The sequence below is a fragment of the Leptinotarsa decemlineata genome, unplaced genomic scaffold, assembly GCF_025532065.1.
Source record: "Leptinotarsa decemlineata unplaced genomic scaffold, Ldec_3_MD MMD2_tig00078422_RagTag_RagTag, whole genome shotgun sequence".
Taxonomy (NCBI): Eukaryota; Metazoa; Arthropoda; class Insecta; order Coleoptera; family Chrysomelidae; genus Leptinotarsa; species Leptinotarsa decemlineata.
The window spans coordinates 13,575,657-13,583,222 of NW_027412747.1; the positions used below are offsets into that span (position 1 = coordinate 13,575,657).

The 7,566-nt window shown below is 34.1% G+C and overlaps 1 long non-coding RNA gene across 1 annotated transcript; it reads right to left on the reverse strand.

Annotated features, from left to right (window-relative positions):
* Positions 1-6,951: 6,951 nt before the first annotated feature.
* Positions 6,952-7,300, reverse strand: LOC141487242 (uncharacterized). Its single transcript, XR_012468286.1, has 2 exons — positions 7,231-7,300; positions 6,952-7,174 (listed from the first exon to the last, which is right to left on the reverse strand). It is a non-coding gene; the product is annotated as an uncharacterized lncRNA (long non-coding RNA).
* Positions 7,301-7,566: the final 266 nt, after the last annotated feature.

The following is a 7,566-nucleotide window of genomic DNA, read 5'->3' on the forward strand; positions in this document are numbered from 1 at the left end:
CAATTTCGAATTTTATATATGCCTCTAGATTCATCATTCATCTAGAGGCAAAATTTGTTAATCATTTTAACAATTTATGTGCCACTGATTGCATAGGCAACAGCTCAAAACAATTTTCAAAAATTAACATTTCTCACCCCTGTGATAATTATCCTTTGGATTATTTATTTTCTTTTTTCACAAGGGTAAGAATTTATTATACTTTGAAATTTGCCAATAGAAATTTGATAACAAATGTTAAAAAAAAAAACAAAAACTCGTCATTTTGAAAAACCTTTAACATGTATTAGCATAAGTTTTTGACCTCAATTGTATAATCTTACTACATAAAATATATGTTTATTTCACCACATTGTCTCATTTTTCATCATTTCCTAAACAGTTCACAATCATATGAGACATTTATTGGGAGCTCCTCGTAGCAATAATGAAGTCAAATCATGGTCACATATTTTTTGATCGAACCTCCTGCAGAGGTGCACAACAGCTCTTAGTCTACACCCTCCTGCCCCACCACATGCCAGCAAAAAATAAAATCTCGACCCGAAACATCAAAGAGGCCGACGGGAGTGAATTTACTTCTGTTTACTTATGTACCCTATACTTATTTGAGACTACACAAATATTGATGATGTTTTTCGTAGACAAACGCCATGAAACACATGTATTGTAATACGTTTGTTACAAAAATCAATAAAAAAACTAGAGGTCCGTATTTGAAAAAATAAAGTTGATAATGAAGTTCATTGAACGGAACGGTGCATCGCATATTGGTTCATATCAGATTATAACAAATATGAAACTTTTGAAAGTTCCCCTCATTTCTTCAAATCACTCGAAATGGAGGCGTTAGAACCGACAAATCTAGTTTCTGACGAATGTTTCAGAAACAATCAGTGATATTCTTGATCTGAAAAGAGATTATTCCAGTTTTTCAAAATAGGAAACTCTTGTCCAATTAAACCGACATTGTAGTTCTTAACAATTCCAATAGCAATAATGGGTATATTGAATTTCAAAAGTTTGTTGGAAATATATTTCCATTAGCTGAAATATAATTCCAAATATTTTGAGTGAATAGTGAGATTAATCTATTGCGAAATCCCTGGAAGAGTTATTCTAATATTAACGTCATAGTTTGGTTATATTCAATTTGTAATGCCAGTTCATCATAAAATATGAGTAAAATACCGGATGATCAGTGGGTAATATTGATGAAAATACGATATAGGTGAATACATTCGATTCAAAGGTAACTGAGAGAATAGATGTAGAATCGGAGATTTCAGGTAAAATGGTCGAGAAATTAAATAATGCATTATTATAGACATTTCCATATGAATACTGAACTGAAAACAACCCACAGAAAAAATTGTATTTTTTTTCAAATATCAATACAGATAACTCCAGAAGGCATACTGAATCACTTCCAAATTTGTCAGAAGAAATTTACACCAATAACATAAAAATCAACAAAAAACACCCAGGGGCGATTTGTTAAATTAATTTCAAGATTCCAAACTGATAAAGTTCAGTATAAAGTTCGAATATGTCTGGCTCCAGATGCAATAAAAGTTTCAGTTTCAGTTCGTGGATATAAAGAGCAAATTTTGTAGCCTCATTTCAACTCAGTTCAAACTCTAATTTGTTTCGTGGGTATTTGGTTAGTCCAAAGGAATGTTCACTGGAAAACATCACGATCAATTCCATTGGAGAATGGTGGAGAGAAATAAAGTCTTCCGAAACACGATTTGATATTTTGAGTTAACGAATGATGCGAAATGATGGAAAAATTCGATCTAGTGTTAGGAATTACACGTTAAAAGGTAAGACCTCGTTAGTCCTTAGCTCGCACAAGTTTCTCAACTTCTGGGGGCGACAGCAGATTAACGGAAAAACAGATTTTTCAAACAGTTAAACAAAGTTTCTATTTGTTGAAACAGCCCCACTATTTTATGATATTTGGGCTATTTTCGAGATAGGAATAAATTTTCAGTATTATCCGAAAGTCTTTTGATTTGTATCATTTCTTTTCTGATATCTTTTCGCACAAGCAATGTGAAAAATTTTTTGAAGGCCTATACAGTTGACGAGTAAACGCAATCTATATATAAAAAACTGAGAGTAGGGCTATTCTGAAAATTTGTAGAATGGGTGAAGAATTAATGAAGAATTCAACTGAAATATTATTGTTGAGGTGACGTTTCGGGTTTCACCGGAAGTGACATCATCTTTGTTATTTTTAACGGCACACCCTGCATTTCACCTCATTTTTTAATTCTCCCCATGATTTAGATTCTAACTCATGCATCATACCCTATATCCAAAATGAACCGTTTTCGAGTTATTCGAGTTTTTTTTAGAAAAAGTGACAGATGCAGCCTCTCGAACATACAGCAGTTTTGCAGCTAGTGAATCGTGATAATTGAAGGTTGAATGGATCACGCATCATTTTCACGTCCACTGAATAATCTACAGGGTGCGCAAAAACTAGGGTACAATAAGTGAATGAGAAAAATTAAAAATCTTAACTTTTTCAAATGGGAACCCCCATTTTTTTCCTCAAGGTTCAATTATAATATGAAAATAAGCCCTAATTATGATTTCCCTTTACCCAAAACTAATGATTTTGGTGATATTTTGCAATCAAAGTTATTATCAGGCGAGGATTTACGTTTTTAACCCCAATTTTGTTCGATAAAATGTCTTTGTTGTCTAGTTTCCATTGAATATCTCGTAAAAAATAATCCCATATTCAAGACAAAAATCATGATTAGAATAAACAACAATTTCAAATTTAGTTTCAATGCTAAACAAGAACATGTGACACTTTTGTCGACCGCTTTTTTTATTGCAACAAATGTTCAAATACATCGCCTCCAACTTTTAAGCATTTCACACTTCTCCGTATGACGTCTCCTACAGCTCGTCTTATCATGTCCGGTGGAATAGAGTTGAAAGCAGTACGAACTATCTGCTGAAAATCTTCTTTTGTTGTTGGTGTGTTAGAATACACCTCGTTTTTCATGTAATCCCAAATGAAAATCCATTGGAGTTAAATAGGGAGATCGCGGTGGCCATAATTGAGGACCGTCGGTTCCAAACCACTGGTCGTAATAAGTTTTTTCTAAATACATCTTCACTATCTGATGATTATGAGGAGGTGCTCCATCATGTTGATACCAAATTTTTCGATGGTCAGAGAGCGTCAGTTTTTCCAAATGATTCCAGTGCAGTAAACATTGAAATTCCAACGGTCTTGAAATTGACGTTCCCGAACTGAATGCGGGTTTGTATCGCTCCAGTAGTGAGAATGTCGCTTGTTGAATATTCAATTTTTGGTAAATTTCGCTTCGTCGCTCCATATAATATTCCTCAAAAATTGGTCGTTTTCTTGATTTTCCATAATGAAGAACTCCGTAAAGTTAATTATTCTCTCATAATCGGATAGCTTCAGGCTATCTGCTACTATTCTCTGCATGGACATTTTATTCAATCCTAAATCTCGTGCAGCATCTTCCAAAGATGCTTCTGGAAAAGCAGTGAAGTACCGAAGCACTATCGCATCGCATTATCTTCATTGTCAACCACCGTTTTATTTTTGATAATTTTCCTTTCGAATGATCCAAAGTTTGTAAAATTGAAGATTAATCTTCTAATGATATCTGGAGATGGTTTCGGTTTTTCTGGATACCTTGCAGCATAAGCATCGAATTTTTTTGTTAACCCCGTATTGCATTCGCCATAAATCACCAATAAGTTATAGAAATCGTAATTATTATAACCAGCACGAGCCATATTGTACCTTCTGAGAGCACGAATCTGACAATAAATATAATGGAATATCTCTAAAATTATAAGTTTTGGGTATAGGGAAGTGTATCATAACTAGAGCTTATTATCATAGCAGAATTGAACCTTGAGGAAAAAAATGTGGGTTCTGTTTTGAAAAAGTTGAGATGACTTTTTCTAAAAAACTCGAATAACTCGAAAACGTTTCATTTTGGATATAGGATATGATGCATAAGATAATCTAAATCATCGGAAGAATTCAATAATGTTGTGAAATACTGGGTGTGCCATTAAAAATAACAAAGATGACGTCACTTCCAGTGAAACCCGAAACGTCACCTCAACGAAGATATTTCAGTTGAATTCTCCAACGGTTCTTCATCTATCCTATCAATTTCAGAATCGCCCTACTTTCAGTTTTCTATATATAGATCGCGTTAACTCGTCAAGATATACCCTGTACAGAAATGACGTTATCCATTGAATCAATGATTATTCCATATGAAAAACTTCCTCCATATCGATAGATTCTGAGAATTGTTGGTTTTTCTACAATTGTTGACCTATAGTTTTCTGTATTATTCCTCGTTGGAATCAGGCTGTATGAGTCAGGAGACAGATTTTTCAAACAGGCAAATCAAGATTTCTTGTGATATTCAAGTCTCCAAATATAGATTTTTGTTGTGTAGTGTCTCAGAGACACGTTCGAAAATGCGCGAAAAATCAAATTTCCTTGGGGGTGAACAGTTTTCAGTTTGAAAACCATATGTGCCAATTTTATAGAATTTTTCTTCTTGAACTATTGTGGACTGCATGATATATTCTGTTCTCTTGAGTTTTTTGAAGGAAATAGTATTTGTAGCTTTCAACTGTGAAAAATTTCTTAACTGTGTCGTGGAGTACTTCATTACTCACTTTGGTGTCTTCACACTCGCAGATGTGATAATTGATGAACTGTTCACCCAACTGAAGGTTGGATAACAGCGCAAATACTGTCCACCCCAATCTACATTTAGCAGCGAAAGGTTGGCCTTCACATCCCTCTTTGACACGAAGCGGTATAGCTACGTCCCAATTATCTAATCCAATCAATATCATGGGTAAATTTTTTAGATAAGGGTAATCAACGGTGAGTTTTGCCATCTCTAGAGTTTGTTGGGGGAGGCTAAGGGATTTCACTGTTCGTACAGAACAATTATTGAATAGCCCGCGCCTGTGAAATTACCCATGATAGAAAAGAAGTACCTTCCGTGAGTTCTTTTCAATACGATTCTGTTCACTGGTCCATTTTAGAACCAAAGGTTCCGTTTCTCCTTGCATGTCGAGATCTTTTGCGATATCTTCATCTACCATCGATATTGATGAACCTTCACCCAAAAAGGCAAACGTTGTTACTTCTTTAGCTCTATTTTTGAGGGTAACGGGTAATATTCGGAAAAGAACACTTCGTGAAGAGTTCTGATGATAAACGTTGACTTCCGATCTTATGTTTCGAGTGGGATGATGAATTCTGTTGAACACTTTCAAAGTTTTTATGAAGAAGTGGATGATTCTTCCGTTGGCAGTCATTCTCATTACATTTTACTGGATATTTACAGGAAAATCCATGTCGTTTCAGACACAATCTGCACAGTTTCAGGTTTTTGACGACTTTCCATTTTTCAGTTATGGAATACTTTACATTTCATTATTTTGTCATGTGACTACGCATCATTTGATGCAGACTCAGAAGTATGAACATGTGTTTGCTCATTGTGATGCTTTTGCTTAGTACGCCCTGCAATGGCTAAAGTGGGTAAAGCAGCATATACATTAGTAGCTAAGTTATACATTCAGTCTGCGAAATCTATCAGACCATCACATTTTTTCAGAGTACTGCGATGTAAGGCCCAGTTCATCTTCATTTATAAAGGAAGCTTATCCAGGAGCTCGTGCATTAGCATGGGGTTATTTAGGTATTCAGTCATTTTACTAACTTGTAATGTAACACATAGATTCTTGACTGCTGAGGCAAACTCAACTAGTCTAATGGAATTTATGTAAGTTTCCAAAATTTGACCTGGTCTGCCGAAAAGCATTTAAATAGTGGAAATAATTTGGGGTACGCATCCAGGTAACGTTAGAAAACTGGATACAGCACATTTTGCTGTACCTTTGAGACTTTTTCGCAACCTCAATAAGTTTTCATTATTGTCAAATCCACAAAGCTCTGAAGATCTTTCAAAACTACTGATGAAAAGAGGCCAATCATAAAAATTTCCATTGAAAGGTGGCAATTGACTAGGAGTGGATCGTCGTGCAGCGTATTGATGTGGTGTGAGTGAAGGATATTCGAGGGCATCGTACCTATTTGAGTGATAAGTTGGATTTTTGATTTCCCGTTTCTTTTGATTTTCAAATTTATAATTTCTATTTCTACAGATTCCTCAAGAACTTTGAAGTTTTCGTTTTCATTTGGTACCATACCACTTTCTATTTGCAGCAACAACAACTCATTTGCCAATGGATCAGCCTTTTCTAATTCTTCATGGTTTAGATCTTGACCATCCTCAGATTCTTCCTCTGAAAGTCTTCGCGATTCTTCAAACAATTCTCGTTCTTTCCTTAATATTTCTCTCTCTTCTTGTGATAATTGCAATTTCAAATTACTGCTACTTGTACTCGATCTACTTTTTGTTCTCAAAGGTATAGAATTTGATGAATCTGGGATAGACGGGAATTTTCTGACATTTTATTTTTTACAGCTTTCGAATCAGTATTACCACAAGAAGGACACCTCCAATGCTGATCTAAACTCACAGCATTCGTAGCAAAACCATTTCATACAATTTGTACATACAACCATTCATTCTTTTATTGCGATATATATGGTCTATTACATATAAGACAGTGTAATGAACTTTCGACTACTTTTATGCACAATGGAAATAATAGTAATTTTAGCAGGCCCTGTATGATATGGAGTCGATTTCTTGGTGTTATTCGAATATTTCGAGTTTGTCTAAATTATCATCAAAATATCAACTTTTCATGAATTGAGAGTACTGATGTACTTAATTTCAATTAAGGCTATGTTTTGGATCATATTCAACACAATTTATTTTTTATCTCGAAAACAGGTATACGACATTATCGACAAAAAAGTATTAAAATACTAGAGCGATTCCAAAAATGTATTAATATACGTGGTGTTCCATTTAAAAAAATATAATTGCTAGAACTTTTTGATAGAAGTGGCAACGCCGCAATGCTGAGAATATTTTATATCAATAAAATAGGTAAGGAAATGTGAGAGGTGAAATTTTATGAAAAATCATGCTTTGCGTTCTCCAGAAACGTCTAACCTACCATCGACCGTGAGTCACGCTGTATACTTAAATTCCTGAAAAGAACGCAAATAAGAAAATGAACAATTTAAATAAACAATATTCAACTTACGATTGTCCCTAATTCAAACAAATTTCAAAAGAGAATTTCAATATTAATCTTTCTTTCAATTTGACGTTTTTTACTCAACAACTTCCTCCTTTCAGATGAGATTTTCATGCATACAGGATGAATAATAACGATTAAAATTGAAATACTCAAATCAAGTTCAACAAACGGTAAAAAAAAAATAATTATTATTGAAAAATTAACAAATGTTAATGGTTATTTCTAACAGGCCTTGTCTCCGAAATATTCTCACGGGTAACTATAAACTTGACAAATCTCTCAGGAAACATGTGATTAACATACAAAAAATAGTGTTGAAATCTTCCGATATTTTCCAAA